The following is a 22457-nucleotide window of genomic DNA, read 5'->3' as shown; positions in this document are numbered from 1 at the left end:
TAAGAGCAGAAACCATAAAAAGCTTACAGCACCTGGTATTCCCAGGCGGTCTCCCATCCAAGTACTAACCAGGCCCGCCCCTGCTTAGCTTCCGAGATCGGACGAGATCGGGCGTTTTCAGGGTAGTATGGCCGTAAGCTGCCAGGACAACTGAAAAGATCTTATTTGAAGGCGACGCAGGCCAAACTAGATCCAACAAAAAGTGTCAAACAGCGCCCTCTGCTGTCAGGCTAGAGCAGAAACCATAAAAAGCTTACAGCACCTGGTATTCCCAGGGGGTCTCCCATCCAAGTACTAACCAGGCCCGCCTCTGCTTAGCTTCCGAGATCGGACGAGATCGGGCGTTTTCAAGGTAGTATGGCCATAAGCTGCCAGGTCAGCTGAAAAGATCCTATTTGAAGGCGACGCAGGCCAAACTAGACTCCAGCAAAAAGTGTCAAACAGCGCCCTCTGCTGTCAGGCAAGAGCAGAAACCATAAAAAGCCTACAGCACCTGGTAATCCCAGGCGGTCTCCCATTCAAGTACTAACCAGGCCCGCCCCTGCTCAGCTTCCGAGATCGGACGAGATCGGGCGTTTTCAGGGTAGTATGGCCGTAAGCTGCAAGGGCAACTGAAAACATCCTATTTGAAGGCAACACAGGCCAAACTAGACTCCAGCAAAAAGTGTAAAACAGCGCCCTCTGCTGTCAGGCAAGAGCAGAAACCATAAAACGCTTACAGCACCTGGTATTCCCAGGCGGTCTCCCATCCAAGTACTAACCAGGCCCGCCCCTGCTTAGCTTCCGAGATCGGACGAGATCGGGCTTTTTCAGGGTAGTATGGCCGTAAGCTGCCAGGGCAACTGAAAAGATCCTATTTGAAGAAGACGCAGGCCAAACTAGACTCCAGCAAAAAGTGTCAAACAGCGCCCTCTGCTGTCAGGCAAGAGCAGAAACCATGAAAAGCTTACAGCACCTGGTATTCCCAGGCGGTCTCCATCCAAGTACTAACCAGGCCCGCCCCTGCTTAGCTTCCGAGATCGGACGAGATCGGGCGTTTTCAGGGTAGTATGGCCATAAGCTGCCAGGACAACTGAAAAGATCTTATTTGAAGGCGACGCAGGCCAAACTAGATCCAGCAAAAAGTGTCAAACAGCGCCCTCTGCTGTCAGGCTAGAGCAGAAACCATAAAAAGCTTACAGCACCTGGTATTCCCAGGCGGTCTCCCATCCAAGTACTAACCAGGCCCTCCCCTGCTTAGCTTCCGAGATCAGGCGTTTTCAGGGTAGTGTGGCCGTAAGCTGCCAGGGCAACTGTAAAGATCCTATTTGAAGGCGACGCAGGCCAAACTAGACTCCAGCAAAAAGTGTCAAACAGCGCCCTCTGCTGTCAGGCAAGAGCAGAAACCATAAAAGGCTTACAACACCTGGTATTCCGAGGCAGTCTCCTATCCAAGTACTAACCAGGCCCACCCCTGCTTAGCTTCCGAGATCGGACGAGATCGGGCGTTTTCAGGGTAGTATGGCCGTAAGCTGCCAGGGCAACTGAAAAGATCCTATTTGAAGAAGACGCAGGCCAAACTAGACTCCAGCAAAAAGTGTCAAACAGCGCCCTCTGCTGTCAGGCAAGAGCAGAAACCATAAAAAGCTTACAGCACCTGGTATTCCCAGGCGGTCTCCCATCCAAGTACTAACCAGGCCCGCCCCTGCTTAGCTTCCGAGATCGGACGAGATCGGGCGTTTTCAGGGTAGTATGGCCGTAAGCTGCCACATCAACTGAAAAGATCCTATTTGAAGGCGACGCAGGCCAAACTAGACTCCAGCAAAAAGTGTCAAACAGCGCCCTCTGCTGTCAGGCAAGAGCAGAAACCATGAAAAGCTTACAGCACCTGGTATTCCCAGGCGGTCTCCCATCCAAGTACTAACCAGGCCCGCCCCTGCTTAGCTTCCGAGATCGGACGAGATCGGGCGTTTTCAGGGTAGTATGGCCATAAGCTGCCAGGACAACTGAAAAGATCTTATTTGAAGGCGACCCAGGCCAAACTAGATCCAGCAAAAAGTGTCAAACAGCGCCCTCTGCTGTCAGGCTAGAGCAGAAACCATAAAAAGCTTACAGCACCTGGCATTCCCAGGCGGTCTCCCATCCAAGTACTAACCAGGCCCGCCCCTGCTTAGCTTCCGAGATCGGACGAGATCGGGCGTTTTCAGGGTAGTATGGCCGTAAGCTGCCAGGTCAACTGAAAAGATCCTATTTGAAGGTGACGCAGGCCAAACTAGACTACAGCAAAAAGTGTCAAACAGCGCCCTCTGCTGTCAGGCAAGAGCAGAAACCATAAAAAGCTTACAGCACCTGGTATTCACAGGCGGTCTCCCATCCAAGTACTAACCAGGCCCGCCCCTGCTTAGCTTCCGAGATCGGGCGTTTTCAGGGTAGTATGGCCGTAAGCTGCCAGGGCAACTGAAAAGATCCTATTTGAAGAAGACGCAGGCCAAACTAGACTACAGCAAAATGTGTCAAACAGCGCCCTCTGCTGTCAGGCAAGAGCAGAAACCATGAAAAGCTTACAGCACCTGGTATTCCCAGGCGGTCTCTCATCCAAGTACTAACCAGGCCCGCCCCTGCTTAGCTTCCGAGATCGGACGAGATCAGGCGTTTTCAGGGTAGTATGGCCGTAAGCAGCCAGGTCAAATGAAAAGATCTTATTTGAAGGCGACGCAGGCCAAACTAGATCCAGCAAAAAGTGTCAAACAGCGCCCTCTGCTGTCAGGCTAGAGCAGAAACCATAAAAAGCTTACAGCACCTGGTATTCCCAGGCGGTCTCCCATCCAAGTACTAACCAGGCCCGCCCCTGCTTAGCGTCCGAGATCGGACGAGATCGGGCGAGATCGGGCGTTTTCAAGGTAGTATGGCCATAAGCTGCTAGGTCAACTGAAAAGATCCTATTTGAAGAAGACGCAGGCCAAACTAGACTCCAGCAAAAAGTGTCAAACAGCGCCCTCTGCTGTCAGGCAAGAGCAGAAACCATAAAAAGCTTACAGCACCTGGTAATCCCAGGCGGTCTCCCATCCAAGTACTAACCAGGCCCGCCCCTGCTCAGCTTCCGAGATCGGACGACATCGGGCGTTTTCAGGGTAGTATGGCCGTAAGGTGCAAGGGCAACTGAAAACATCCTATTTGAAGGCAACGCAGGCCAAACTAGACTCCAGCAAAAAGTGTAAAACACCGCCCTCTGCTGTCAGGCAAGAGCAGAAACCATAAAAAGCTTACAGCACCTGGTATTCCCAGGCGGTCTCCCATCCAAGTACTAACCAGGCCCGCCCCTGCTTAGCCTCTGAGATCGGACGAGATCGGGCGTTTTCAAGGTAGTATGGCCGTAAGCTGCCAGGTCAACTGAAAAGATCCTATTTGAAGGTGACGCAGGCCAAACTAGACTCCAGCAAAACATGTCAAACAGCGCCCTCTGCTGTCAGGCAAGAGCAGAAACCATAAAAAGCTTACAGCACCTGGTATTCCCAGGCGGTCTCCCATCCAAGTACTAACCAGGCCCGCCCCTGCTTAGCTTCCGAGATCGGGCGTTTTCAGGGTAGTATGGCCGTAAGCTGCCAGGTCAACTGAAAAGATCCTATTTGAAGGTGACGCAGGCCAAACTAGACTCCAGCAAAACATGTCAAACAGCGCCCTCTGCTGTCAGGCAAGAGCAGAAACCATGAAAAGCTTACAACACCTGGTATTCCCAGGCGGTCTCCCATCCAAGTACTAACCAGGCCCGCCCCTGCTTAGCTCCCGAGATCGGACGAGATCAGGCGTTTTCAGGGTGGTATGGCCGTAAGCTGCCAGGACAACTGAAAAGATCTTATTTGAAGGCGACGCAGGCCAAACTAGATCAAGCAAAAAGTGTCAAACAGCGCCCTCTGCTGTCAGGCTAGAGCAGAAACCATAAAAAGCTTACAGCACCTGGTATTCCCAGGCGGTCGCCCATCCAAGTACTAACCAGGCCCTCCCCTGCTTAGCTTCCGAGATCAGGCGTTTTCAGGGTAGTATGGCCGTAAGCTTTAAGGACAACTGAAAAAATCTTATTTGAAGGCCACGCAGGCCAAACTAGACTCCAGCAAAAAGTGTCAAACAGCGCCCTCTGCTGTCAGGCAAGAGCAGAAACCATAAAAAGCTTACAGCACCTGGTATTCCCAGGCGGTCTCCCATCCAAGTACTAACCAGGCCCTCCCCTGCCTAGCTTCCGAGATCAGGCGTTTTCAGGGTTGTATGGCCGTAAGCTTTAAGGACAACTGAAAAAATCTTATTTGAAGGCCACGCAGGCCAAACTAGACTCCAGCAAAAAGTGTCAAACAGCGCCCTCTGCTGTCAGGCAAGAGCAGAAACCATAAAAAGCTTACAGCACCTGGTATTCCCAGGCGGTCTCCCATCCAAGTACTAACCAGGCCCGCCCCTGCTTAGCTTCCGAGATCGGACGAGATCGGGCTTTTTCAGGGTAGTATGGCCGTAAGCTGCCAGGGCAACTGAAAAGGTCCTATTTGAAGGCGACGCAGGCCAAACTAGACTCCAGAAAAAAGTGGCAAACAGCGCCCTCTGCTGTCAGGTAAGAGCAGAAACCATAAAAAGCTTACAGCACCTGGTATTCCCAGGCGGTCTCCCATCCAAGTACTAACCAGGCCCGCCCCTGCTTAGCTTCCGAGATCGGACGAGATCGGGCGTTTTCAGGGTAGTATGGCCGTAAGCTGCCACATCAACTGAAAAGATCCTATTTGAAGGCGACGCAGGCCAAACTAGACTCCAGCAAAAAGTGTCAAACAGCGCCCTCTGCTGTCAGGCTAGAGCAGAAACCATAAAAAGCTTACAGCACCTGGTATTCCCAGGCGGTCTCCCATCCAAGTACTAACCAGGCCCGCCCCTGCTTAGCTTCCGAGATCGGACGAGATCGGGCTTTTTCAGGGTAGTATGGCCGTAAGCTGCCAGGGCAACTGAAAAGATCCTATTTGAAGAAGACGCAGGCCAAACTAGACTCCAGCAAAATGTGTCAAACAGCGCCCTCTGCTGTCAGGCAAGAGCAGAAACCATGAAAAGCTTACAGCACCTGGTATTCCCAGGCGGTCTCTCATCCAAGTACTAACCAGGCCCGCCCCTGCTTAGCTTCCGAGATCGGACGAGATCAGGCGTTTTCAGGGTAGTATGGCCGTAAGCTGCCAGGTCAAATGAAAAGATCTTATTTGAAGGCGACGCAGGCCAAAGTAGATCCAGCAAAAAGTGTCAAACAGCGCCCTCTGCTGTCAGGCTAGAGCAGAAACCATAAAAAGCTTACAGCACCTGGTATTTCCAGGCGGTCTCCCATCCAAGTACTAACCAGGCCCGCCCCTGCTTAGCGTCCGAGATCGGACGAGATCGGGCGTTTTCAAGGTAGTATGGCCATAAGCTGCCAGGTCAACTGAAAAGATCCTATTTGAAGAAGACGCAGGCCAAACTAGACTCCAGCAAAAAGTGTCAAACAGCGCCCTCTGCTGTCAGGCAAGAGCAGAAACCATAAAAAGCTTACAGCACCTGGTAATCCCAGGCGGTCTCCCATCCAAGTACTAACCAGGCCCGCCCCTGCTCAGCTTCCGAGATCGGACGAGATCGGGCGTTTTCAGGGTAGTATGGCCGTAAGCTGCAAGGGCAACTGAAAACATCCTATTTGAAGGCAACGCAGGCCAAACTAGACTCCAGCAAAAAGTGTAAAACAGCGCCCTCTGCTGTCAGGCAAGAGCAGAAACCATAAAAAGCTTACAGCACCTGGTATTCCCAGGCGGTCTCCCATCCAAGTACTAACCAGGCCCGCCCCTGCTTAGCTTCCGAGATCGGACGAGATCGGGCTTTTTCAGGGTAGTATGGCCGTAAGCTGCCAGGGCAACTGAGAAGATCCTATTTGAAGAAGACGCAGGCCAAACTAGACTCCAGCAAAAAGTGTCAAACAGCGCCCTCTGCTGTCAGGCAAGAGCAGAAACCATGAAAAGCTTACAGCACCTGGTATTCCCAGGCGGTCTCCCATCCAAGTACTAACCAGGCCCGCCCCTGCTTAGCTTCCGAGATCGGACGAGATCGGGCGTTTTCAGGGTAGTATGGCCGTAAGCTGCCAGGACAACTGAAAAGATCTTATTTGAAGGCGACCCAGGCCAAACTAGATCCAGCAAAAAGTGTCAAACAGCGCCCTCTGCTGTCAGGCTAGAGCAGAAACCATAAAAAGCTTACAGCACCTGGTATTCCCAGGCGGTCTCCCATCCAAGTACTAACCAGGCCCGCCCCTGCTTAGCTTCCGAGATCGGACGAGATCGGGCATTTTCAGGGTAGTATGGCCGTAAGCTGCCAGGTCAACTGAAAAGATCCTATTTGAAGGTGACGCAGGCCAAACTAGACTACAGCAAAAAGTGTCAAACAGCGCCCTCTGCTGTCAGGCAAGAGCAGAAACCATAAAAAGCTTACAGCACCTGGTATTCACAGGCGGTCTCCCATCCAAGTACTAACCAGGCCCGCCCCTGCTTAGCTTCCGAGATCGGGCGTTTTCAGGGTAGTATGGCCGTAAGCTGCCAGGACAACTGAAAAGATCCTATTTGAAGAAGACGCAGGCCAAACTAGACTCCAGCAAAAAGTGTCAAACAGCGCCCTCTGCTGTCAGGCAAGAGCAGAAACCATAAAAAGCTTACAGCACCTGGTAATCCCAGGCGGTCTCCCATCCAAGTACTAACCAGGACCGCCCCTGCTTAGCTTCCGAGATCGGACGAGATCTGGCGTTTTCAGGATAGTATGGCCGTAAGCTGCAAGGGCAACTGAAAAGATCCTATTTGAAGGCGACGCAGGCCAAACTAGACTCCAGCAAAAAGTGTCAAACAGCGCCCTCTGCTGTCAGGTAAGAGCAGAAACCATAAAAGGCTTACAACACCTGGTATTCCGAGGCAGTCTCCTATCCAAGTACTAACCAGGCCCACCCCTGCTTAGCTTCCGAGATCGGACGAGATCGGGCGTTTTCAGGGTAGTATGGCCGTAAGCTGCCAGGGCAACTGAAAAGATCCTATTTGAAGAAGACGCAGGCCAAACTAGACTCCAGCAAAAAGTGTCAAACAGCGCCCTCTGCTGTCAGGCAAGAGCAGAAACCATAAAAAGCTTACAGCACCTGGTATTCCCAGGCGGTCTCCCATCCAAGTACTAACCAGGCCCGCCCCTGCTTAGCTTCCGAGATCGGACGAGATCGGGCGTTTTCAGGGTAGTATGGCCGTAAGCTGCCACATCAACTGAAAAGATCCTATTTGAAGGCGACGCAGGCCAAACTAGACTCCAGCAAAAAGTGTCAAACAGCGCCCTCTGCTGTCAGGCTAGAGCAGAAACCATAAAAAGCTTACAGCACCTGGTATTCCCAGGCGGTCTCCCATCCAAGTACTAACCAGGCCCGCCCCTGCTTAGCTTCCGAGATCGGACGAGATCGGGCTTTTTCAGGGTAGTATGGCCGTAAGCTGCCAGGGCAACTGAAAAGATCCTATTTGAAGAAGACGCAGGCCAAACTAGACTACAGCAAAATGTGTCAAACAGCGCCCTCTGCTGTCAGGCAAGAGCAGAAACCATGAAAAGCTTACAGCACCTGGTATTCCCAGGCGGTCTCTCATCCAAGTACTAACCAGGCCCGCCCCTGCTTAGCTTCCGAGATCGGACGAGATCAGGCGTTTTCAGGGTAGTATGGCCGTAAGCAGCCAGGTCAAATGAAAAGATCTTATTTGAAGGCGACGCAGGCCAAACTAGATCCAGCAAAAAGTGTCAAACAGCGCCCTCTGCTGTCAGGCTAGAGCAGAAACCATAAAAAGCTTACAGCACCTGGTATTCCCAGGCGGTCTCCCATCCAAGTACTAACCAGGCCCGCCCCTGCTTAGCGTCCGAGATCGGACGAGATCGGGCGAGATCGGGCGTTTTCAAGGTAGTATGGCCATAAGCTGCTAGGTCAACTGAAAAGATCCTATTTGAAGAAGACGCAGGCCAAACTAGACTCCAGCAAAAAGTGTCAAACAGCGCCCTCTGCTGTCAGGCAAGAGCAGAAACCATAAAAAGCTTACAGCACCTGGTAATCCCAGGCGGTCTCCCATCCAAGTACTAACCAGGCCCGCCCCTGCTCAGCTTCCGAGATCGGACGACATCGGGCGTTTTCAGGGTAGTATGGCCGTAAGCTGCAAGGGCAACTGAAAACATCCTATTTGAAGGCAACGCAGGCCAAACTAGACTCCAGCAAAAAGTGTAAAACACCGCCCTCTGCTGTCAGGCAAGAGCAGAAACCATAAAAAGCTTACAGCACCTGGTATTCCCAGGCGGTCTCCCATCCAAGTACTAACCAGGCCCGCCCCTGCTTAGCCTCTGAGATCGGACGAGATCGGGCGTTTTCAAGGTAGTATGGCCGTAAGCTGCCAGGTCAACTGAAAAGATCCTATTTGAAGGTGACGCAGGCCAAACTAGACTCCAGCAAAACATGTCAAACAGCGCCCTCTGCTGTCAGGCAAGAGCAGAAACCATAAAAAGCTTACAGCACCTGGTATTCCCAGGCGGTCTCCCATCCAAGTACTAACCAGGCCCGCCCCTGCTTAGCTTCCGAGATCGGGCGTTTTCAGGGTAGTATGGCCGTAAGCTGCCAGGTCAACTGAAAAGATCCTATTTGAAGGTGACGCAGGCCAAACTAGACTCCAGCAAAACATGTCAAACAGCGCCCTCTGCTGTCAGGCAAGAGCAGAAACCATGAAAAGCTTACAACACCTGGTATTCCCAGGCGGTCTCCCATCCAAGTACTAACCAGGCCCGCCCCTGCTTAGCTCCCGAGATCGGACGAGATCAGGCGTTTTCAGGGTGGTATGGCCGTAAGCTGCCAGGACAACTGAAAAGATCTTATTTGAAGGCGACGCAGGCCAAACTAGATCAAGCAAAAAGTGTCAAACAGCGCCCTCTGCTGTCAGGCTAGAGCAGAAACCATAAAAAGCTTACAGCACCTGGTATTCCCAGGCGGTCGCCCATCCAAGTACTAACCAGGCCCTCCCCTGCTTAGCTTCCGAGATCAGGCGTTTTCAGGGTAGTATGGCCGTAAGCTTTAAGGACAACTGAAAAAATCTTATTTGAAGGCCACGCAGGCAAAACTAGACTCCAGCAAAAAGTGTCAAACAGCGCCCTCTGCTGTCAGGCAAGAGCAGAAACCATAAAAAGCTTACAGCACCTGGTATTCCCAGGCGGTCTCCCATCCAAGTACTAACCAGGCCCTCCCCTGCCTAGCTTCCGAGATCAGGCGTTTTCAGGGTTGTATGGCCGTAAGCTTTAAGGACAACTGAAAAAATCTTATTTGAAGGCCACGCAGGCCAAACTAGACTCCAGCAAAAAGTGTCAAACAGCGCCCTCTGCTGTCAGGCAAGAGCAGAAACCATAAAAAGCTTACAGCACCTGGTATTCCCAGGCGGTCTCCCATCCAAGTACTAACCAGGCCCGCCCCTGCTTAGCTTCCGAGATCGGACGAGATCGGGCTTTTTCAGGGTAGTATGGCCGTAAGCTGCCAGGGCAACTGAAAAGGTCCTATTTGAAGGCGACGCAGGCCAAACTAGACTCCAGAAAAAAGTGGCAAACAGCGCCCTCTGCTGTCAGGTAAGAGCAGAAACCATAAAAAGCTTACAGCACCTGGTATTCCCAGGCGGTCTCCCATCCAAGTACTAACCAGGCCCGCCCCTGCTTAGCTTCCGAGATCGGACGAGATCGGGCGTTTTCAGGGTAGTATGGCCGTAAGCTGCCAGGACAACTGAAAAGATCTTATTTGAAGGCGACGCAGGCCAAACTAGATCCAACAAAAAGTGTCAAACAGCGCCCTCTGCTGTCAGGCTAGAGCAGAAACCATAAAAAGCTTACAGCACCTGGTATTCCCAGGGGGTCTCCCATCCAAGTACTAACCAGGCCCGCCTCTGCTTAGCTTCCGAGATCGGACGAGATCGGGCGTTTTCAAGGTAGTATGGCCATAAGCTGCCAGGTCAGCTGAAAAGATCCTATTTGAAGGCGACGCAGGCCAAACTAGACTCCAGCAAAAAGTGTCAAACAGCGCCCTCTGCTGTCAGGCAAGAGCAGAAACCATAAAAAGCCTACAGCACCTGGTAATCCCAGGCGGTCTCCCATTCAAGTACTAACCAGGCCCGCCCCTGCTCAGCTTCCGAGATCGGACGAGATCGGGCGTTTTCAGGGTAGTATGGCCGTAAGCTGCAAGGGCAACTGAAAACATCCTATTTGAAGGCAACACAGGCCAAACTAGACTCCAGCAAAAAGTGTAAAACAGCGCCCTCTGCTGTCAGGCAAGAGCAGAAACCATAAAACGCTTACAGCACCTGGTATTCCCAGGCGGTCTCCCATCCAAGTACTAACCAGGCCCGCCCCTGCTTAGCTTCCGAGATCGGACGAGATCGGGCTTTTTCAGGGTAGTATGGCCGTAAGCTGCCAGGGCAACTGAAAAGATCCTATTTGAAGAAGACGCAGGCCAAACTAGACTCCAGCAAAAAGTGTCAAACAGCGCCCTCTGCTGTCAGGCAAGAGCAGAAACCATGAAAAGCTTACAGCACCTGGTATTCCCAGGCGGTCTCCATCCAAGTACTAACCAGGCCCGCCCCTGCTTAGCTTCCGAGATCGGACGAGATCGGGCGTTTTCAGGGTAGTATGGCCATAAGCTGCCAGGACAACTGAAAAGATCTTATTTGAAGGCGACGCAGGCCAAACTAGATCCAGCAAAAAGTGTCAAACAGCGCCCTCTGCTGTCAGGCTAGAGCAGAAACCATAAAAAGCTTACAGCACCTGGTATTCCCAGGCGGTCTCCCATCCAAGTACTAACCAGGCCCTCCCCTGCTTAGCTTCCGAGATCAGGCGTTTTCAGGGTAGTGTGGCCGTAAGCTGCCAGGGCAACTGTAAAGATCCTATTTGAAGGCGACGCAGGCCAAACTAGACTCCAGCAAAAAGTGTCAAACAGCGCCCTCTGCTGTCAGGCAAGAGCAGAAACCATAAAAGGCTTACAACACCTGGTATTCCGAGGCAGTCTCCTATCCAAGTACTAACCAGGCCCACCCCTGCTTAGCTTCCGAGATCGGACGAGATCGGGCGTTTTCAGGGTAGTATGGCCGTAAGCTGCCAGGGCAACTGAAAAGATCCTATTTGAAGAAGACGCAGGCCAAACTAGACTCCAGCAAAAAGTGTCAAACAGCGCCCTCTGCTGTCAGGCAAGAGCAGAAACCATAAAAAGCTTACAGCACCTGGTATTCCCAGGCGGTCTCCCATCCAAGTACTAACCAGGCCCGCCCCTGCTTAGCTTCCGAGATCGGACGAGATCGGGCGTTTTCAGGGTAGTATGGCCGTAAGCTGCCACATCAACTGAAAAGATCCTATTTGAAGGCGACGCAGGCCAAACTAGACTCCAGCAAAAAGTGTCAAACAGCGCCCTCTGCTGTCAGGCAAGAGCAGAAACCATGAAAAGCTTACAGCACCTGGTATTCCCAGGCGGTCTCCCATCCAAGTACTAACCAGGCCCGCCCCTGCTTAGCTTCCGAGATCGGACGAGATCGGGCGTTTTCAGGGTAGTATGGCCATAAGCTGCCAGGACAACTGAAAAGATCTTATTTGAAGGCGACCCAGGCCAAACTAGATCCAGCAAAAAGTGTCAAACAGCGCCCTCTGCTGTCAGGCTAGAGCAGAAACCATAAAAAGCTTACAGCACCTGGCATTCCCAGGCGGTCTCCCATCCAAGTACTAACCAGGCCCGCCCCTGCTTAGCTTCCGAGATCGGACGAGATCGGGCGTTTTCAGGGTAGTATGGCCGTAAGCTGCCAGGTCAACTGAAAAGATCCTATTTGAAGGTGACGCAGGCCAAACTAGACTACAGCAAAAAGTGTCAAACAGCGCCCTCTGCTGTCAGGCAAGAGCAGAAACCATAAAAAGCTTACAGCACCTGGTATTCACAGGCGGTCTCCCATCCAAGTACTAACCAGGCCCGCCCCTGCTTAGCTTCCGAGATCGGGCGTTTTCAGGGTAGTATGGCCGTAAGCTGCCAGGACAACTGAAAAGATCCTATTTGAAGAAGACGCAGGCCAAACTAGACTCCAGCAAAAAGTGTCAAACAGCGCCCTCTGCTGTCAGGCAAGAGCAGAAACCATAAAAAGCTTACAGCACCTGGTAATCCCAGGCGGTCTCCCATCCAAGTACTAACCAGGACCGCCCCTGCTTAGCTTCCGAGATCGGACGAGATCGGGCTTTTTCAGGGTAGTATGGCCGTAAGCTGCCAGGGCAACTGAAAAGATCCTATTTGAAGAAGACGCAGGCCAAACTAGACTCCAGCAAAAAGTGTCAAACAGCGCCCTCTGCTGTCAGGCAAGAGCAGAAACCATAAAAAGCTTACAGCACCTGGTATTCCCAGGCGGTCTCCCATCCAAGTACTAACCAGGCCCGCCCCTGCTTAGCTTCCGAGATCGGACGAGATCGGGCGTTTTCAGGGTAGTATGGCCGTAAGCTGCCACATCAACTGAAAAGATCCTATTTGAAGGCGACGCAGGCCAAACTAGACTCCAGCAAAAAGTGTCAAACAGCGCCCTCTGCTGTCAGGCAAGAGCAGAAACCATGAAAAGCTTACAGCACCTGGTATTCCCAGGCGGTCTCCCATCCAAGTACTAACCAGGCCCGCCCCTGCTTAGCTTCCGAGATCGGACGAGATCGGGCGTTTTCAGGGTAGTATGGCCATAAGCTGCCAGGACAACTGAAAAGATCTTATTTGAAGGCGACCCAGGCCAAACTAGATCCAGCAAAAAGTGTCAAACAGCGCCCTCTGCTGTCAGGCTAGAGCAGAAACCATAAAAAGCTTACAGCACCTGGTATTCCCAGGCGGTCTCCCATCCAAGTACTAACCAGGCCCGCCCCTGCTTAGCTTCCGAGATCGGACGAGATCGGGCGTTTTCAGGGTAGTATGGCCGTAAGCTGCCATGTCAACTGAAAAGATCCTATTTGAAGGTGACGCAGGCCAAACTAGACTACAGCAAAAAGTGTCAAACAGCGCCCTCTGCTGTCAGGCAAGAGCAGAAACCATAAAAAGCTTACAGCACCTGGTATTCACAGGCGGTCTCCCATCCAAGTACTAACCAGGCCCGCCCCTGCTTAGCTTCCGAGATCGGGCGTTTTCAGGGTAGTATGGCCGTAAGCTGCCAGGACAACTGAAAAGATCCTATTTGAAGAAGACGCAGGCCAAACTAGACTCCAGCAAAAAGTGTCAAACAGCGCCCTCTGCTGTCAGGCAAGAGCAGAAACCATAAAAAGCTTACAGCACCTGGTAATCCCAGGCGGTCTCCCATCCAAGTACTAACCAGGACCGCCCCTGCTTAGCTTCCGAGATCGGACGAGATCGGGCTTTTTCAGGGTAGTATGGCCGTAAGCTGCCAGGGCAACTGAAAAGATCCTATTTGAAGAAGACGCAGGCCAAACTAGACTCCAGCAAAAAGTGTCAAACAGCGCCCTCTGCTGTCAGGCAAGAGCAGAAACCATGAAAAGCTTACAGCACCTGGTATTCCCAGGCGGTCTCCCATCCAAGTACTAACCAGGCCCGCCCCTGCTTAGCTTCCGAGATCGGACGAGATCAGGCGTTTTCAGGGTGGTATGGCCGTAAGCTGCCAGGACAACTGAAAAGATCTTATTTGAAGGCGACGCAGGCCAAACTAGATCCAGCAAAAAGTGTCAAACAGCGCCCTCTGCTGTCAGGCTAGAGCAGAAACCATAAAAAGCTTACAGCACCTGGTATTCCCAGGCGGTCTCCCATCCAAGTACTAACCAGGCCCTCCCCTGCTTAGCTTCCGAGATCAGGCGTTTTCAGGGTAGTGTGGCCGTAAGCTGCCAGGGCAACTGTAAAGATCCTATTTGAAGGCGACGCAGGCCAAACTAGACTCCAGCAAAAAGTGTCAAACAGCGCCCTCTGCTGTCAGGCAAGAGCAGAAACCATAAAAGGCTTACAACACCTGGTATTCCGAGGCAGTCTCCTATCCAAGTACTAACCAGGCCCACCCCTGCTTAGCTTCCGAGATCGGACGAGATCGGGCGTTTTCAGGGTAGTATGGCCGTAAGCTGCCAGGGCAACTGAAAAGATCCTATTTGAAGAAGACGCAGGCCAAACTAGACTCCAGCAAAAAGTGTCAAACAGCGCCCTCTGCTGTCAGGCAAGAGCAGAAACCATAAAAAGCTTACAGCACCTGGTATTCCCAGGCGGTCTCCCATCCAAGTACTAACCAGGCCCGCCCCTGCTTAGCTTCCGAGATCGGACGAGATCGGGCGTTTTCAGGGTAGTATGGCCGTAAGCTGCCACATCAACTGAAAAGATCCTATTTGAAGGCGACGCAGGCCAAACTAGACTCCAGCAAAAAGTGTCAAACAGCGCCCTCTGCTGTCAGGCTAGAGCAGAAACCATAAAAAGCTTACAGCACCTGGTATTCCCAGGCGGTCTCCCATCCAAGTACTAACCAGGCCCGCCCCTGCTTAGCTTCCGAGATCGGACGAGATCGGGCTTTTTCAGGGTAGTATGGCCGTAAGCTGCCAGGGCAACTGAAAAGATCCTATTTGAAGAAGACGCAGGCCAAACTAGACTCCAGCAAAATGTGTCAAACAGCGCCCTCTGCTGTCAGGCAAGAGCAGAAACCATGAAAAGCTTACAGCACCTGGTATTCCCAGGCGGTCTCTCATCCAAGTACTAACCAGGCCCGCCCCTGCTTAGCTTCCGAGATCGGACGAGATCAGGCGTTTTCAGGGTAGTATGGCCGTAAGCTGCCAGGTCAAATGAAAAGATCTTATTTGAAGGCGACGCAGGCCAAACTAGATCCAGCAAAAAGTGTCAAACAGCGCCCTCTGCTGTCAGGCTAGAGCAGAAACCATAAAAAGCTTACAGCACCTGGTATTCCCAGGCGGTCTCCCATCCAAGTACTAACCAGGCCCGCCCCTGCTTAGCGTCCGAGATCGGACGAGATCGGGCGTTTTCAAGGTAGTATGGCCATAAGCTGCCAGGTCAACTGAAAAGATCCTATTTGAAGAAGACGCAGGCCAAACTAGACTCCAGCAAAAAGTGTCAAACAGCGCCCTCTGCTGTCAGGCAAGAGCAGAAACCATAAAAAGCTTACAGCACCTGGTAATCCCAGGCGGTCTCCCATCCAAGTACTAACCAGGCCCGCCCCTGCTCAGCTTCCGAGATCGGACGAGATCGGGCGTTTTCAGGGTAGTATGGCCGTAAGCTGCAAGGGCAACTGAAAACATCCTATTTGAAGGCAACGCAGGCCAAACTAGACTCCAGCAAAAAGTGTAAAACAGCGCCCTCTGCTGTCAGGCAAGAGCAGAAACCATAAAAAGCTTACAGCACCTGGTATTCCCAGGCGGTCTCCCATCCAAGTACTAACCAGGCCCGCCCCTGCTTAGCTTCCGAGATCGGACGAGATCGGGCTTTTTCAGGGTAGTATGGCCGTAAGCTGCCAGGGCAACTGAGAAGATCCTATTTGAAGAAGACGCAGGCCAAACTAGACTCCAGCAAAAAGTGTCAAACAGCGCCCTCTGCTGTCAGGCAAGAGCAGAAACCATGAAAAGCTTACAGCACCTGGTATTCCCAGGCGGTCTCCCATCCAAGTACTAACCAGGCCCGCCCCTGCTTAGCTTCCGAGATCGGACGAGATCGGGCGTTTTCAGGGTAGTATGGCCGTAAGCTGCCAGGACAACTGAAAAGATCTTATTTGAAGGCGACCCAGGCCAAACTAGATCCAGCAAAAAGTGTCAAACAGCGCCCTCTGCTGTCAGGCTAGAGCAGAAACCATAAAAAGCTTACAGCACCTGGTATTCCCAGGCGGTCTCCCATCCAAGTACTAACCAAGCCCGCCCCTGCTTAGCTTCCGAGATCGGACGAGATCGGGCATTTTCAGGGTAGTATGGCCGTAAGCTGCCAGGTCAACTGAAAAGATCCTATTTGAAGGTGACGCAGGCCAAACTAGACTACAGCAAAAAGTGTCAAACAGCGCCCTCTGCTGTCAGGCAAGAGCAGAAACCATAAAAAGCTTACAGCACCTGGTATTCACAGGCGGTCTCCCATCCAAGTACTAACCAGGCCCGCCCCTGCTTAGCTTCCGAGATCGGGCGTTTTCAGGGTAGTATGGCCGTAAGCTGCCAGGACAACTGAAAAGATCCTATTTGAAGAAGACGCAGGCCAAACTAGACTCCAGCAAAAAGTGTCAAACAGCGCCCTCTGCTGTCAGGCAAGAGCAGAAACCATAAAAAGCTTACAGCACCTGGTAATCCCAGGCGGTCTCCCATCCAAGTACTAACCAGGACCGCCCCTGCTTAGCTTCCGAGATCGGACGAGATCGGGCGTTTTCAGGGTAGTATGGCCGTAAGCTGCAAGGGCAACTGAAAAGATCCTATTTGAAGGCGACGCAGGCCAAACTAGACTCCAGCAAAAAGTGTCAAACAGCGCCCTCTGCTGTCAGGTAAGAGCAGAAACCATAAAAGGCTTACAACACCTGGTATTCCGAGGCAGTCTCCTATCCAAGTACTAACCAGGCCCACCCCTGCTTAGCTTCCGAGATCGGACGAGATCGGGCGTTTTCAGGGTAGTATGGCCGTAAGCTGCCAGGACAACTGAAAAGATCCTATTTGAAGAAGACGCAGGCCAAACTAGACTCCAGCAAAAAGTGTCAAACAGCGCCCTCTGCTGTCAGGCAAGAGCAGAAACCATAAAAAGCTTACAGCACCTGGTAATCCCAGGCGGTCTCCCATCCAAGTACTAACCAGGACCGCCCCTGCTTAGCTTCCGAGATCGGACGAGATCGGGCGTTTTCAGGGTAGTATGGCCGTAAGCTGCAAGGGCAACTGAAAAGATCCTATTTGAAGGCGACGCAGGCCAAACTAGACTCCAGCAAAAAGTGTCAAACAGCGCCCTCTGCTGTCAGGTAAGAGCAGAAACCATAAAAGGCTTACAACACCTGGTATTCCGAGGCAGTCTCCTATCCAAGTACTAACCAGGCCCACCCCTGCTTAGCTTCCGAGATCGGACGAGATCGGGCGTTTTCAGGGTAGTATGGCCGTAAGCTGCCAGGGCAACTGAAAAGATCCTATTTGAAGAAGACGCAGGCCAAACTAGACTCCAGCAAAAAGTGTCAAACAGCGCCATCTGCTGTCAGGCAAGAGCAGAAACCATAAAAAGCTTACAGCACCTGGTATTCCCAGGCGGTCTCCCATCCAAGTACTAACCAGGCCCGCCCCTGCTTAGCTTCCGAGATCGGACGAGATCGGGCGTTTTCAGGGTAGTATGGCCGTAAGCTGCCACATCAACTGAAAAGATCCTATTTGAAGGCGACGCAGGCCAAACTAGACTCCAGCAAAAAGTGTCAAACAGCGCCCTCTGCTGTCAGGCTAGAGCAGAAACCATAAAAAGCTTACAGCACCTGGTATTCCCAGGCGGTCTCCCATCCAAGTACTAACCAGGCCCGCCCCTGCTTAGCTTCCGAGATCGGACGAGATTGGGCTTTTTCAGGGTAGTATGGCCGTAAGCTGCCAGGGCAACTGAAAAGATCCTATTTGAAGAAGACCCAGGCCAAACTAGACTACAGCAAAATGTGTCAAACAGCGCCCTCTGCTGTCAGGCAAGAGCAGAAACCATGAAAAGCTTACAGCACCTGGTATTCCCAGGCGGTCTCTCATCCAAGTACTAACCAGGCCCGCCCCTGCTTAGCTTCCGAGATCGGACGAGATCAGGCGTTTTCAGGGTAGTATGGCCGTAAGCAGCCAGGTCAAATGAAAAGATCTTATTTGAAGGCGACGCAGGCCAAACTAGATCCAGCAAAAAGTGTCAAACAGCGCCCTCTGCTGTCAGGCAAGAGCAGAAACCATAAAAAGCTTACAGCACCTGGTATTCCCAGGCGGTCTCCCATCCAAGTACTAACCAGGCCCGCCCCTGCTTAGCGTCCGAGATCGGACGAGATCGGGCGTTTTCAAGGTAGTATGGCCATAAGCTGCCAGGTCAACTGAAAAGATCCTATTTGAAGAAGACGCAGGCCAAACTAGACTCCAGCAAAAAGTGTCAAACAGCGCCCTCTGCTGTCAGGCAAGAGCAGAAACCATAAAAAGCTTACAGCACCTGGTAATCCCAGGCGGTCTCCCATCCAAGTACTAACCAGGCCCGCCCCTGCTCAGCTTCCGAGATCGGACGAGATCGGGCGTTTTCAGGGTAGTATGGCCGTAAGCTGCAAGGGCAACTGAAAACATCCTATTTGAAGGCAACGCAGGCCAAACTAGACTCCAGCAAAAAGTGTAAAACACCGCCCTCTGCTGTCAGGCAAGAGCAGAAACCATAAAAAGCTTACAGCACCTGGTATTCCCAGGCGGTCTCCCATCCAAGTACTAACCAGGCCCGCCCCTGCTTAGCTTCCGAGATCGGACGAGATCGGGCTTTTTCAGGGTAGTATGGCCGTAAGCTGCCAGGGCAACTGAGAAGATCCTATTTGAAGAAGACGCAGGCCAAACTAGACTCCAGCAAAAAGTGTCAAACAGCGCCCTCTGCTGTCAGGCAAGAGCAGAAACCATGAAAAGCTTACAGCACCTGGTATTCCCAGGCGGTCTCCCATCCAAGTACTAACCAGGCCCGCCCCTGCTTAGCTTCCGAGATCAGACGAGATCGGGCGTTTTCAGGGTAGTATGGCCGTAAGCTGCCAGGACAACTGAAAAGATCTTATTTGAAGGCGACCCAGGCCAAACTAGATCCAGCAAAAAGTGTCAAACAGCGCCCTCTGCTGTCAGGCTAGAGCAGAAACCATAAAAAGCTTACAGCACCTGGTATTCCCAGGCGGTCTCCCATCCAAGTACTAACCAGGCCCGCCCCTGCTTAGCTTCCGAGATCGGACGAGATCGGGCATTTTCAGGGTAGTATGGCCGTAAGCTGCCAGGTCAACTGAAAAGATCCTATTTGAAGGTGACGCAGGCCAAACTAGACTACAGCAAAAAGTGTCAAACAGCGCCCTCTGCTGTCAGGCAAGAGCAGAAACCATAAAAAGCTTACAGCACCTGGTATTCACAGGCGGTCTCTCATCCAAGTACTAACCAGGCCCGCCCCTGCTTAGCTTCCGAGATCGGGCGTTTTCAGGGTAGTATGGCCGTAAGCTGCCAGGACAACTGAATAGATCCTATTTGAAGGCGACGCAGGCCAAACTAGACTCCAGCAAAAAGTGTCAAACAGCGCCCTCTGCTGTCAGGCAAGAGCAGAAACCATGAAAAGCTTACAGCACCTGGTATTCCCAGGCGGTCTCCCATCCAAGTACTAACCAGGCCCGCCCCTGCTTAGCTTCCGAGATCGGACGAGATCGGGTGTTTTCAGGGTAGTATGGCCGTAAGCTGCCAGGACAACTGAAAAGATCTTATTTGAAGGCGACCCAGGCCAAACTAGATCCAGCAAAAAGTGTCAAATAGCGCCCTCTGCTGTCAGGCTAGAGCAGAAACCATAAAAAGCTTACAGCACCTGGTATTCCCAGGCGGTCTCCCATCCAAGTACTAACCAGGCCCGCCCCTGCTTAGCTTCCGAGATCGGGCGTTTTCAGGGTAGTATGGCCGTAAGCTGCCAGGACAACTGAAAAGATCCTATTTGAAGAAGACGCAGGCCAAACTAGACTCCAGCAAAAAGTGTCAAACAGCGCCCTCTGCTGTCAGGCAAGAGCAGAAACCATAAAAAGCTTACAGCACCTGGTAATCCCAGGCGGTCTCCCATCCAAGTACTAACCAGGACCGCCCCTGCTTAGCTTCCGAGATCGGACGAGATCGGTCGCTTTCAGGGTAGTATGGCCGTAAGCTGCAAGGGCAACTGAAAAGATCCTATTTGAAGGCGACGCAGGCCAAACTAGACTCCAGCAAAAAGTGTCAAACAGCGCCCTCTGCTGTCAGGCAAGAGCAGAAACCATAAAAAGCTTACAGCACCTGGTATTCCCAGGCGGTCTCCCATCCAAGTACTAACCAGGCCCGCCACTGCTTAGCTTCCGAGATCGGGCGTTTTCAGGGTAGTATGGCCGTAAGCTGCCAGGACAACTGAAAAGATCCTATTTGAAGAAGACGCAGGCCAAACTAGACTCCAGCAAAAAGTGTCAAACAGCGCCCTCTGCTGTCAGGCAAGAGCAGAAACCATAAAAAGCTTACAGCACCTGGTAATCCCAGGCGGTCTCCCATCCAAGTACTAACCAGGACCGCCCCTGCTTAGCTTCCGAGATCGGACGAGATCGGGCGCTTTCAGGGTAGTATGGCCGTAAGCTGCAAGGGCAACTGAAAAGATCCTATTTGAAGGCGACGCAGGCCAAACTAGACTCCAGCAAAAAGTGTCAAACAGCGCCCTCTGCTGTCAGGCAAGAGCAGAAACCATAAAAAGCTTACAGCACCTGGTATTCCCAGGCGGTCTCCCATCCAAGTACTAACCAGGCCCGCCCCTGCTTAGCTTCCGAGATCGGGTGTTTTCAGGGTAGTATGGCCAAAAGCTGCCAAGGCAACTGAAAAGATCCTATTTGAAGGCGACGCAGGACAAACTAGACTCCAGCAAAACATGTCAAACAGCGCCCTCTGCTGTCAGGCAAGAGCAGAAACCATGAAAAGCTTACAGCACCTGGTATTCCCAGGCGGTCTCCCATCCAAGTACTAACCAGGCCCGCCCCTGCTTAGCTTCCGAGATCGGACGAGATCGGGCGTTTTCAGGGTAGTATGGCCGTAAGCTGCCACATCAACTGAAAAGATCCTATTTGAAGGCGACGCAGGCCAAACTAGACTCCAGCAAAAAGTGTCAAACAGCGCCCTCTGCTGTCAGGCAAGAGCAGAAACCATAAAAGGCTTACAGCACCTGGTATTCCCAGGCGGTCTCCCATCCAAGTACTAACCAGGCCCACCCCTGCTTAGCTTCCGAGATCGGACGAGATCGGGTGTTTTCAGGGTAGTATGGCCGTAAGCTGCCAGGGCAACTGAAAAGATCCTATTTGAAGAAGACGCAGGCCAAACTAGACTCCAGCAAAAAGTGTCAAACAGCGCCCTCTGCTGTCAGGCAAGAGCAGAAACCATGAAAAGCTTACAGCACCTGGTATTCCCAGGCGGTCTCCCATCCAAGTACTAACCAGGCCCGCCCCTGCTTAGCTTCCGAGATCGGACGAGATCAGGCGTTTTCAGGGTGGTATGGCCGTAAGCTGCCAGGACAACTGAAAAGATCTTATTTGAAGGCGACGCAGGCCAAACTAGATCCAGCAAAAAGTGTCAAACAGCGCCCTCTGCTGTCAGGCTAGAGCAGAAACCATAAAAAGCTTACAGCACCTGGTATTCCCAGGCGGTCTCCCATCCAAGTACTAACCAGGCCCTCCCCTGCTTAGCTTCCGAGATCAGGCTTTTTCAGGGTAGTGTGGCCGTAAGCTGCCAGGGCAACTGTAAAGATCCTATTTGAAGGCGACGCAGGCCAAACTAGACTCCAGCAAAAAGTGTCAAACAGCGCCCTCTGCTGTCAGGCAAGAGCAGAAACCATAAAAGGCTTACAACACCTGGTATTCCGAGGCAGTCTCCTATCCAAGTACTAACCAGGCCCACCCCTGCTTAGCTTCCGAGATCGGACGAGATCGGGCGTTTTCAGGGTAGTATGGCCGTAAGCTGCCAGGGCAACTGAAAAGATCCTATTTGAAGAAGACGCAGGCCAAACTAGACTCCAGCAAAAAGTGTCAAACAGCGCCCTCTGCTGTCAGGCAAGAGCAGAAACCATAAAAAGCTTACAGCACCTGGTATTCCCAGGCGGTCTCCCATCCAAGTACTAACCAGGCCCGCCCCTGCTTAGCTTCCGAGATCGGACGAGATCGGGCGTTTTCAGGGTAGTATGGCCGTAAGCTGCCACATCAACTGAAAAGATCCTATTTGAAGGCGACGCAGGCCAAACTAGACTCCAGCAAAAAGTGTCAAACAGCGCCCTCTGCTGTCAGGCTAGAGCAGAAACCATAAAAAGCTTACAGCACCTGGTATTCCCAGGCGGTCTCCCATCCAAGTACAAACCAGGCCCGCCCCTGCTTAGCGTCCGAGATCGGACGAGATCGGGCGTTTTCAAGGTAGTATGGCCATAAGCTGCCAGGTCAACTGAAAAGATCCTATTTGAAGAAGACGCAGGCCAAACTAGACTCCAGCAAAAAGTGTCAAACAGCGCCCTCTGCTGTCAGGCAAGAGCAGAAACCATAAAAAGCTTACAGCACCTGGTAATCCCAGGCGGTCTCCCATCCAAGTACTAACCAGGCCCGCCCCTGCTCAGCTTCCGAGATCGGACGAGATCGGGCGTTTTCAGGGTAGTATGGCCGTAAGCTGCAAGGGCAACTGAAAACATCCTATTTGAAGGCAACGCAGGCCAAACTAGACTCCAGCAAAAAGTGTAAAACACCGCCCTCTGCTGTCAGGCAAGAGCAGAA

At 52.2% G+C, this 22457-nt stretch overlaps 75 non-coding genes and 23 pseudogenes across 75 annotated transcripts; all 98 read right to left on the bottom strand.

The window, feature by feature from the left end:
* Positions 1-20: 20 nt before the first annotated feature.
* On the bottom strand, positions 21-139 carry LOC131114456 (5S ribosomal RNA). Its single transcript, XR_009121765.1, has one exon. It is a non-coding gene; the product is annotated as a 5S ribosomal RNA (ribosomal RNA).
* Positions 140-250: 111 nt separating this feature from the next.
* LOC131117582 (5S ribosomal RNA) lies at positions 251-369 on the bottom strand. The gene has a single exon (XR_009124795.1). It is a non-coding gene; the product is annotated as a 5S ribosomal RNA (ribosomal RNA).
* Positions 370-481: 112 nt separating this feature from the next.
* LOC131118927 (5S ribosomal RNA) lies at positions 482-600 on the bottom strand. The gene has a single exon (XR_009126067.1). It is a non-coding gene; the product is annotated as a 5S ribosomal RNA (ribosomal RNA).
* Positions 601-712: 112 nt separating this feature from the next.
* Positions 713-831, bottom strand: LOC131117125 (5S ribosomal RNA). The gene has a single exon (XR_009124351.1). It is a non-coding gene; the product is annotated as a 5S ribosomal RNA (ribosomal RNA).
* Positions 832-943: 112 nt separating this feature from the next.
* On the bottom strand, positions 944-1061 carry LOC131117916 (5S ribosomal RNA). Its single transcript, XR_009125118.1, has one exon. It is a non-coding gene; the product is annotated as a 5S ribosomal RNA (ribosomal RNA).
* A 111-nt stretch (positions 1062-1172) lies between these two features.
* On the bottom strand, positions 1173-1281 carry LOC131112756 (5S ribosomal RNA; annotated as a pseudogene).
* A 112-nt stretch (positions 1282-1393) lies between these two features.
* On the bottom strand, positions 1394-1512 carry LOC131117117 (5S ribosomal RNA). Its single transcript, XR_009124344.1, has one exon. It is a non-coding gene; the product is annotated as a 5S ribosomal RNA (ribosomal RNA).
* A 112-nt stretch (positions 1513-1624) lies between these two features.
* Positions 1625-1743, bottom strand: LOC131114455 (5S ribosomal RNA). The gene has a single exon (XR_009121764.1). It is a non-coding gene; the product is annotated as a 5S ribosomal RNA (ribosomal RNA).
* Positions 1744-1855: 112 nt separating this feature from the next.
* On the bottom strand, positions 1856-1974 carry LOC131115381 (5S ribosomal RNA). Its single transcript, XR_009122661.1, has one exon. It is a non-coding gene; the product is annotated as a 5S ribosomal RNA (ribosomal RNA).
* A 111-nt stretch (positions 1975-2085) lies between these two features.
* On the bottom strand, positions 2086-2204 carry LOC131115495 (5S ribosomal RNA). Its single transcript, XR_009122771.1, has one exon. It is a non-coding gene; the product is annotated as a 5S ribosomal RNA (ribosomal RNA).
* Positions 2205-2316: 112 nt separating this feature from the next.
* LOC131112223 (5S ribosomal RNA) lies at positions 2317-2425 on the bottom strand (annotated as a pseudogene).
* A 112-nt stretch (positions 2426-2537) lies between these two features.
* LOC131117690 (5S ribosomal RNA) lies at positions 2538-2656 on the bottom strand. Its single transcript, XR_009124901.1, has one exon. It is a non-coding gene; the product is annotated as a 5S ribosomal RNA (ribosomal RNA).
* A 111-nt stretch (positions 2657-2767) lies between these two features.
* On the bottom strand, positions 2768-2896 carry LOC131111619 (5S ribosomal RNA; annotated as a pseudogene).
* A 112-nt stretch (positions 2897-3008) lies between these two features.
* On the bottom strand, positions 3009-3127 carry LOC131113102 (5S ribosomal RNA; annotated as a pseudogene).
* Positions 3128-3239: 112 nt separating this feature from the next.
* On the bottom strand, positions 3240-3358 carry LOC131118359 (5S ribosomal RNA). The gene has a single exon (XR_009125522.1). It is a non-coding gene; the product is annotated as a 5S ribosomal RNA (ribosomal RNA).
* A 112-nt stretch (positions 3359-3470) lies between these two features.
* LOC131111750 (5S ribosomal RNA) lies at positions 3471-3579 on the bottom strand (annotated as a pseudogene).
* Positions 3580-3691: 112 nt separating this feature from the next.
* LOC131116780 (5S ribosomal RNA) lies at positions 3692-3810 on the bottom strand. Its single transcript, XR_009124017.1, has one exon. It is a non-coding gene; the product is annotated as a 5S ribosomal RNA (ribosomal RNA).
* A 111-nt stretch (positions 3811-3921) lies between these two features.
* On the bottom strand, positions 3922-4030 carry LOC131112177 (5S ribosomal RNA; annotated as a pseudogene).
* Positions 4031-4142: 112 nt separating this feature from the next.
* LOC131113925 (5S ribosomal RNA) lies at positions 4143-4251 on the bottom strand (annotated as a pseudogene).
* A 112-nt stretch (positions 4252-4363) lies between these two features.
* LOC131116304 (5S ribosomal RNA) lies at positions 4364-4482 on the bottom strand. The gene has a single exon (XR_009123558.1). It is a non-coding gene; the product is annotated as a 5S ribosomal RNA (ribosomal RNA).
* Positions 4483-4594: 112 nt separating this feature from the next.
* Positions 4595-4713, bottom strand: LOC131114454 (5S ribosomal RNA). Its single transcript, XR_009121763.1, has one exon. It is a non-coding gene; the product is annotated as a 5S ribosomal RNA (ribosomal RNA).
* Positions 4714-4825: 112 nt separating this feature from the next.
* LOC131116302 (5S ribosomal RNA) lies at positions 4826-4944 on the bottom strand. Its single transcript, XR_009123556.1, has one exon. It is a non-coding gene; the product is annotated as a 5S ribosomal RNA (ribosomal RNA).
* A 112-nt stretch (positions 4945-5056) lies between these two features.
* LOC131117689 (5S ribosomal RNA) lies at positions 5057-5175 on the bottom strand. Its single transcript, XR_009124900.1, has one exon. It is a non-coding gene; the product is annotated as a 5S ribosomal RNA (ribosomal RNA).
* Positions 5176-5286: 111 nt separating this feature from the next.
* On the bottom strand, positions 5287-5405 carry LOC131118405 (5S ribosomal RNA). Its single transcript, XR_009125572.1, has one exon. It is a non-coding gene; the product is annotated as a 5S ribosomal RNA (ribosomal RNA).
* Positions 5406-5517: 112 nt separating this feature from the next.
* Positions 5518-5636, bottom strand: LOC131118450 (5S ribosomal RNA). Its single transcript, XR_009125623.1, has one exon. It is a non-coding gene; the product is annotated as a 5S ribosomal RNA (ribosomal RNA).
* Positions 5637-5748: 112 nt separating this feature from the next.
* Positions 5749-5867, bottom strand: LOC131116301 (5S ribosomal RNA). Its single transcript, XR_009123555.1, has one exon. It is a non-coding gene; the product is annotated as a 5S ribosomal RNA (ribosomal RNA).
* A 112-nt stretch (positions 5868-5979) lies between these two features.
* Positions 5980-6098, bottom strand: LOC131114453 (5S ribosomal RNA). The gene has a single exon (XR_009121762.1). It is a non-coding gene; the product is annotated as a 5S ribosomal RNA (ribosomal RNA).
* Positions 6099-6209: 111 nt separating this feature from the next.
* Positions 6210-6328, bottom strand: LOC131115633 (5S ribosomal RNA). Its single transcript, XR_009122909.1, has one exon. It is a non-coding gene; the product is annotated as a 5S ribosomal RNA (ribosomal RNA).
* Positions 6329-6440: 112 nt separating this feature from the next.
* On the bottom strand, positions 6441-6549 carry LOC131112222 (5S ribosomal RNA; annotated as a pseudogene).
* Positions 6550-6661: 112 nt separating this feature from the next.
* Positions 6662-6780, bottom strand: LOC131111615 (5S ribosomal RNA). Its single transcript, XR_009121301.1, has one exon. It is a non-coding gene; the product is annotated as a 5S ribosomal RNA (ribosomal RNA).
* A 112-nt stretch (positions 6781-6892) lies between these two features.
* Positions 6893-7011, bottom strand: LOC131117116 (5S ribosomal RNA). Its single transcript, XR_009124343.1, has one exon. It is a non-coding gene; the product is annotated as a 5S ribosomal RNA (ribosomal RNA).
* Positions 7012-7123: 112 nt separating this feature from the next.
* On the bottom strand, positions 7124-7242 carry LOC131114452 (5S ribosomal RNA). Its single transcript, XR_009121761.1, has one exon. It is a non-coding gene; the product is annotated as a 5S ribosomal RNA (ribosomal RNA).
* A 112-nt stretch (positions 7243-7354) lies between these two features.
* Positions 7355-7473, bottom strand: LOC131116300 (5S ribosomal RNA). The gene has a single exon (XR_009123554.1). It is a non-coding gene; the product is annotated as a 5S ribosomal RNA (ribosomal RNA).
* A 112-nt stretch (positions 7474-7585) lies between these two features.
* LOC131117688 (5S ribosomal RNA) lies at positions 7586-7704 on the bottom strand. The gene has a single exon (XR_009124899.1). It is a non-coding gene; the product is annotated as a 5S ribosomal RNA (ribosomal RNA).
* A 111-nt stretch (positions 7705-7815) lies between these two features.
* LOC131111618 (5S ribosomal RNA) lies at positions 7816-7944 on the bottom strand (annotated as a pseudogene).
* Positions 7945-8056: 112 nt separating this feature from the next.
* LOC131112036 (5S ribosomal RNA) lies at positions 8057-8175 on the bottom strand (annotated as a pseudogene).
* A 112-nt stretch (positions 8176-8287) lies between these two features.
* Positions 8288-8406, bottom strand: LOC131118358 (5S ribosomal RNA). Its single transcript, XR_009125521.1, has one exon. It is a non-coding gene; the product is annotated as a 5S ribosomal RNA (ribosomal RNA).
* A 112-nt stretch (positions 8407-8518) lies between these two features.
* LOC131111748 (5S ribosomal RNA) lies at positions 8519-8627 on the bottom strand (annotated as a pseudogene).
* Positions 8628-8739: 112 nt separating this feature from the next.
* LOC131116779 (5S ribosomal RNA) lies at positions 8740-8858 on the bottom strand. The gene has a single exon (XR_009124016.1). It is a non-coding gene; the product is annotated as a 5S ribosomal RNA (ribosomal RNA).
* Positions 8859-8969: 111 nt separating this feature from the next.
* On the bottom strand, positions 8970-9078 carry LOC131112176 (5S ribosomal RNA; annotated as a pseudogene).
* A 112-nt stretch (positions 9079-9190) lies between these two features.
* LOC131113924 (5S ribosomal RNA) lies at positions 9191-9299 on the bottom strand (annotated as a pseudogene).
* A 112-nt stretch (positions 9300-9411) lies between these two features.
* On the bottom strand, positions 9412-9530 carry LOC131116299 (5S ribosomal RNA). The gene has a single exon (XR_009123553.1). It is a non-coding gene; the product is annotated as a 5S ribosomal RNA (ribosomal RNA).
* A 112-nt stretch (positions 9531-9642) lies between these two features.
* LOC131114451 (5S ribosomal RNA) lies at positions 9643-9761 on the bottom strand. The gene has a single exon (XR_009121760.1). It is a non-coding gene; the product is annotated as a 5S ribosomal RNA (ribosomal RNA).
* A 111-nt stretch (positions 9762-9872) lies between these two features.
* On the bottom strand, positions 9873-9991 carry LOC131117581 (5S ribosomal RNA). The gene has a single exon (XR_009124794.1). It is a non-coding gene; the product is annotated as a 5S ribosomal RNA (ribosomal RNA).
* A 112-nt stretch (positions 9992-10103) lies between these two features.
* Positions 10104-10222, bottom strand: LOC131118926 (5S ribosomal RNA). The gene has a single exon (XR_009126066.1). It is a non-coding gene; the product is annotated as a 5S ribosomal RNA (ribosomal RNA).
* Positions 10223-10334: 112 nt separating this feature from the next.
* LOC131117124 (5S ribosomal RNA) lies at positions 10335-10453 on the bottom strand. The gene has a single exon (XR_009124350.1). It is a non-coding gene; the product is annotated as a 5S ribosomal RNA (ribosomal RNA).
* Positions 10454-10565: 112 nt separating this feature from the next.
* LOC131117915 (5S ribosomal RNA) lies at positions 10566-10683 on the bottom strand. The gene has a single exon (XR_009125117.1). It is a non-coding gene; the product is annotated as a 5S ribosomal RNA (ribosomal RNA).
* Positions 10684-10794: 111 nt separating this feature from the next.
* LOC131112755 (5S ribosomal RNA) lies at positions 10795-10903 on the bottom strand (annotated as a pseudogene).
* A 112-nt stretch (positions 10904-11015) lies between these two features.
* Positions 11016-11134, bottom strand: LOC131117115 (5S ribosomal RNA). The gene has a single exon (XR_009124342.1). It is a non-coding gene; the product is annotated as a 5S ribosomal RNA (ribosomal RNA).
* Positions 11135-11246: 112 nt separating this feature from the next.
* On the bottom strand, positions 11247-11365 carry LOC131114450 (5S ribosomal RNA). The gene has a single exon (XR_009121759.1). It is a non-coding gene; the product is annotated as a 5S ribosomal RNA (ribosomal RNA).
* A 112-nt stretch (positions 11366-11477) lies between these two features.
* On the bottom strand, positions 11478-11596 carry LOC131115380 (5S ribosomal RNA). The gene has a single exon (XR_009122660.1). It is a non-coding gene; the product is annotated as a 5S ribosomal RNA (ribosomal RNA).
* Positions 11597-11707: 111 nt separating this feature from the next.
* Positions 11708-11826, bottom strand: LOC131115494 (5S ribosomal RNA). Its single transcript, XR_009122770.1, has one exon. It is a non-coding gene; the product is annotated as a 5S ribosomal RNA (ribosomal RNA).
* Positions 11827-11938: 112 nt separating this feature from the next.
* LOC131112221 (5S ribosomal RNA) lies at positions 11939-12047 on the bottom strand (annotated as a pseudogene).
* A 112-nt stretch (positions 12048-12159) lies between these two features.
* LOC131118914 (5S ribosomal RNA) lies at positions 12160-12278 on the bottom strand. The gene has a single exon (XR_009126055.1). It is a non-coding gene; the product is annotated as a 5S ribosomal RNA (ribosomal RNA).
* A 112-nt stretch (positions 12279-12390) lies between these two features.
* On the bottom strand, positions 12391-12509 carry LOC131114448 (5S ribosomal RNA). The gene has a single exon (XR_009121757.1). It is a non-coding gene; the product is annotated as a 5S ribosomal RNA (ribosomal RNA).
* Positions 12510-12621: 112 nt separating this feature from the next.
* On the bottom strand, positions 12622-12740 carry LOC131115379 (5S ribosomal RNA). The gene has a single exon (XR_009122659.1). It is a non-coding gene; the product is annotated as a 5S ribosomal RNA (ribosomal RNA).
* A 111-nt stretch (positions 12741-12851) lies between these two features.
* Positions 12852-12970, bottom strand: LOC131114447 (5S ribosomal RNA). The gene has a single exon (XR_009121756.1). It is a non-coding gene; the product is annotated as a 5S ribosomal RNA (ribosomal RNA).
* Positions 12971-13082: 112 nt separating this feature from the next.
* Positions 13083-13191, bottom strand: LOC131112220 (5S ribosomal RNA; annotated as a pseudogene).
* Positions 13192-13303: 112 nt separating this feature from the next.
* On the bottom strand, positions 13304-13422 carry LOC131118913 (5S ribosomal RNA). Its single transcript, XR_009126054.1, has one exon. It is a non-coding gene; the product is annotated as a 5S ribosomal RNA (ribosomal RNA).
* A 112-nt stretch (positions 13423-13534) lies between these two features.
* Positions 13535-13653, bottom strand: LOC131111726 (5S ribosomal RNA). The gene has a single exon (XR_009121319.1). It is a non-coding gene; the product is annotated as a 5S ribosomal RNA (ribosomal RNA).
* A 111-nt stretch (positions 13654-13764) lies between these two features.
* Positions 13765-13873, bottom strand: LOC131112753 (5S ribosomal RNA; annotated as a pseudogene).
* Positions 13874-13985: 112 nt separating this feature from the next.
* LOC131117114 (5S ribosomal RNA) lies at positions 13986-14104 on the bottom strand. The gene has a single exon (XR_009124341.1). It is a non-coding gene; the product is annotated as a 5S ribosomal RNA (ribosomal RNA).
* A 112-nt stretch (positions 14105-14216) lies between these two features.
* Positions 14217-14335, bottom strand: LOC131114446 (5S ribosomal RNA). The gene has a single exon (XR_009121755.1). It is a non-coding gene; the product is annotated as a 5S ribosomal RNA (ribosomal RNA).
* A 112-nt stretch (positions 14336-14447) lies between these two features.
* Positions 14448-14566, bottom strand: LOC131116298 (5S ribosomal RNA). Its single transcript, XR_009123552.1, has one exon. It is a non-coding gene; the product is annotated as a 5S ribosomal RNA (ribosomal RNA).
* A 112-nt stretch (positions 14567-14678) lies between these two features.
* Positions 14679-14797, bottom strand: LOC131117687 (5S ribosomal RNA). Its single transcript, XR_009124898.1, has one exon. It is a non-coding gene; the product is annotated as a 5S ribosomal RNA (ribosomal RNA).
* Positions 14798-14908: 111 nt separating this feature from the next.
* Positions 14909-15027, bottom strand: LOC131117280 (5S ribosomal RNA). Its single transcript, XR_009124502.1, has one exon. It is a non-coding gene; the product is annotated as a 5S ribosomal RNA (ribosomal RNA).
* Positions 15028-15139: 112 nt separating this feature from the next.
* LOC131118449 (5S ribosomal RNA) lies at positions 15140-15258 on the bottom strand. Its single transcript, XR_009125622.1, has one exon. It is a non-coding gene; the product is annotated as a 5S ribosomal RNA (ribosomal RNA).
* Positions 15259-15370: 112 nt separating this feature from the next.
* Positions 15371-15489, bottom strand: LOC131116297 (5S ribosomal RNA). Its single transcript, XR_009123551.1, has one exon. It is a non-coding gene; the product is annotated as a 5S ribosomal RNA (ribosomal RNA).
* Positions 15490-15601: 112 nt separating this feature from the next.
* On the bottom strand, positions 15602-15720 carry LOC131114445 (5S ribosomal RNA). Its single transcript, XR_009121754.1, has one exon. It is a non-coding gene; the product is annotated as a 5S ribosomal RNA (ribosomal RNA).
* Positions 15721-15831: 111 nt separating this feature from the next.
* LOC131116354 (5S ribosomal RNA) lies at positions 15832-15950 on the bottom strand. Its single transcript, XR_009123605.1, has one exon. It is a non-coding gene; the product is annotated as a 5S ribosomal RNA (ribosomal RNA).
* Positions 15951-16062: 112 nt separating this feature from the next.
* LOC131112219 (5S ribosomal RNA) lies at positions 16063-16171 on the bottom strand (annotated as a pseudogene).
* A 112-nt stretch (positions 16172-16283) lies between these two features.
* On the bottom strand, positions 16284-16402 carry LOC131118207 (5S ribosomal RNA). Its single transcript, XR_009125373.1, has one exon. It is a non-coding gene; the product is annotated as a 5S ribosomal RNA (ribosomal RNA).
* A 112-nt stretch (positions 16403-16514) lies between these two features.
* On the bottom strand, positions 16515-16633 carry LOC131117113 (5S ribosomal RNA). Its single transcript, XR_009124340.1, has one exon. It is a non-coding gene; the product is annotated as a 5S ribosomal RNA (ribosomal RNA).
* Positions 16634-16745: 112 nt separating this feature from the next.
* On the bottom strand, positions 16746-16864 carry LOC131118206 (5S ribosomal RNA). The gene has a single exon (XR_009125372.1). It is a non-coding gene; the product is annotated as a 5S ribosomal RNA (ribosomal RNA).
* A 112-nt stretch (positions 16865-16976) lies between these two features.
* LOC131117112 (5S ribosomal RNA) lies at positions 16977-17095 on the bottom strand. Its single transcript, XR_009124339.1, has one exon. It is a non-coding gene; the product is annotated as a 5S ribosomal RNA (ribosomal RNA).
* Positions 17096-17207: 112 nt separating this feature from the next.
* On the bottom strand, positions 17208-17326 carry LOC131114444 (5S ribosomal RNA). The gene has a single exon (XR_009121753.1). It is a non-coding gene; the product is annotated as a 5S ribosomal RNA (ribosomal RNA).
* A 112-nt stretch (positions 17327-17438) lies between these two features.
* LOC131118312 (5S ribosomal RNA) lies at positions 17439-17557 on the bottom strand. The gene has a single exon (XR_009125477.1). It is a non-coding gene; the product is annotated as a 5S ribosomal RNA (ribosomal RNA).
* A 112-nt stretch (positions 17558-17669) lies between these two features.
* Positions 17670-17788, bottom strand: LOC131117686 (5S ribosomal RNA). The gene has a single exon (XR_009124897.1). It is a non-coding gene; the product is annotated as a 5S ribosomal RNA (ribosomal RNA).
* Positions 17789-17899: 111 nt separating this feature from the next.
* On the bottom strand, positions 17900-18018 carry LOC131117278 (5S ribosomal RNA). The gene has a single exon (XR_009124500.1). It is a non-coding gene; the product is annotated as a 5S ribosomal RNA (ribosomal RNA).
* Positions 18019-18130: 112 nt separating this feature from the next.
* Positions 18131-18249, bottom strand: LOC131118448 (5S ribosomal RNA). Its single transcript, XR_009125621.1, has one exon. It is a non-coding gene; the product is annotated as a 5S ribosomal RNA (ribosomal RNA).
* A 112-nt stretch (positions 18250-18361) lies between these two features.
* On the bottom strand, positions 18362-18480 carry LOC131116296 (5S ribosomal RNA). The gene has a single exon (XR_009123550.1). It is a non-coding gene; the product is annotated as a 5S ribosomal RNA (ribosomal RNA).
* Positions 18481-18592: 112 nt separating this feature from the next.
* Positions 18593-18711, bottom strand: LOC131115337 (5S ribosomal RNA). The gene has a single exon (XR_009122617.1). It is a non-coding gene; the product is annotated as a 5S ribosomal RNA (ribosomal RNA).
* A 111-nt stretch (positions 18712-18822) lies between these two features.
* Positions 18823-18941, bottom strand: LOC131115632 (5S ribosomal RNA). Its single transcript, XR_009122908.1, has one exon. It is a non-coding gene; the product is annotated as a 5S ribosomal RNA (ribosomal RNA).
* A 112-nt stretch (positions 18942-19053) lies between these two features.
* On the bottom strand, positions 19054-19162 carry LOC131113817 (5S ribosomal RNA; annotated as a pseudogene).
* Positions 19163-19274: 112 nt separating this feature from the next.
* LOC131116834 (5S ribosomal RNA) lies at positions 19275-19393 on the bottom strand. Its single transcript, XR_009124070.1, has one exon. It is a non-coding gene; the product is annotated as a 5S ribosomal RNA (ribosomal RNA).
* Positions 19394-19504: 111 nt separating this feature from the next.
* Positions 19505-19613, bottom strand: LOC131111747 (5S ribosomal RNA; annotated as a pseudogene).
* A 112-nt stretch (positions 19614-19725) lies between these two features.
* On the bottom strand, positions 19726-19844 carry LOC131118843 (5S ribosomal RNA). The gene has a single exon (XR_009125992.1). It is a non-coding gene; the product is annotated as a 5S ribosomal RNA (ribosomal RNA).
* Positions 19845-19956: 112 nt separating this feature from the next.
* Positions 19957-20065, bottom strand: LOC131112721 (5S ribosomal RNA; annotated as a pseudogene).
* A 112-nt stretch (positions 20066-20177) lies between these two features.
* LOC131117942 (5S ribosomal RNA) lies at positions 20178-20296 on the bottom strand. Its single transcript, XR_009125140.1, has one exon. It is a non-coding gene; the product is annotated as a 5S ribosomal RNA (ribosomal RNA).
* Positions 20297-20408: 112 nt separating this feature from the next.
* LOC131112447 (5S ribosomal RNA) lies at positions 20409-20517 on the bottom strand (annotated as a pseudogene).
* A 112-nt stretch (positions 20518-20629) lies between these two features.
* Positions 20630-20748, bottom strand: LOC131114442 (5S ribosomal RNA). Its single transcript, XR_009121752.1, has one exon. It is a non-coding gene; the product is annotated as a 5S ribosomal RNA (ribosomal RNA).
* Positions 20749-20860: 112 nt separating this feature from the next.
* LOC131112035 (5S ribosomal RNA) lies at positions 20861-20979 on the bottom strand. The gene has a single exon (XR_009121350.1). It is a non-coding gene; the product is annotated as a 5S ribosomal RNA (ribosomal RNA).
* Positions 20980-21091: 112 nt separating this feature from the next.
* Positions 21092-21210, bottom strand: LOC131111714 (5S ribosomal RNA). The gene has a single exon (XR_009121318.1). It is a non-coding gene; the product is annotated as a 5S ribosomal RNA (ribosomal RNA).
* Positions 21211-21321: 111 nt separating this feature from the next.
* Positions 21322-21430, bottom strand: LOC131113887 (5S ribosomal RNA; annotated as a pseudogene).
* Positions 21431-21542: 112 nt separating this feature from the next.
* On the bottom strand, positions 21543-21661 carry LOC131117111 (5S ribosomal RNA). The gene has a single exon (XR_009124338.1). It is a non-coding gene; the product is annotated as a 5S ribosomal RNA (ribosomal RNA).
* Positions 21662-21773: 112 nt separating this feature from the next.
* Positions 21774-21892, bottom strand: LOC131114441 (5S ribosomal RNA). Its single transcript, XR_009121751.1, has one exon. It is a non-coding gene; the product is annotated as a 5S ribosomal RNA (ribosomal RNA).
* A 112-nt stretch (positions 21893-22004) lies between these two features.
* On the bottom strand, positions 22005-22123 carry LOC131117933 (5S ribosomal RNA). The gene has a single exon (XR_009125135.1). It is a non-coding gene; the product is annotated as a 5S ribosomal RNA (ribosomal RNA).
* A 112-nt stretch (positions 22124-22235) lies between these two features.
* On the bottom strand, positions 22236-22354 carry LOC131118447 (5S ribosomal RNA). Its single transcript, XR_009125619.1, has one exon. It is a non-coding gene; the product is annotated as a 5S ribosomal RNA (ribosomal RNA).
* Between the last annotated feature and the right edge of the window lie 103 nt (positions 22355-22457).

This window comes from Doryrhamphus excisus, unplaced genomic scaffold, assembly GCF_030265055.1.
Source record: "Doryrhamphus excisus isolate RoL2022-K1 unplaced genomic scaffold, RoL_Dexc_1.0 HiC_scaffold_25, whole genome shotgun sequence".
Lineage (NCBI taxonomy): Eukaryota > Metazoa > Chordata > Actinopteri > Syngnathiformes > Syngnathidae > Doryrhamphus > Doryrhamphus excisus.
This window is presented reverse-complemented; position numbering and strand designations above follow the sequence as displayed.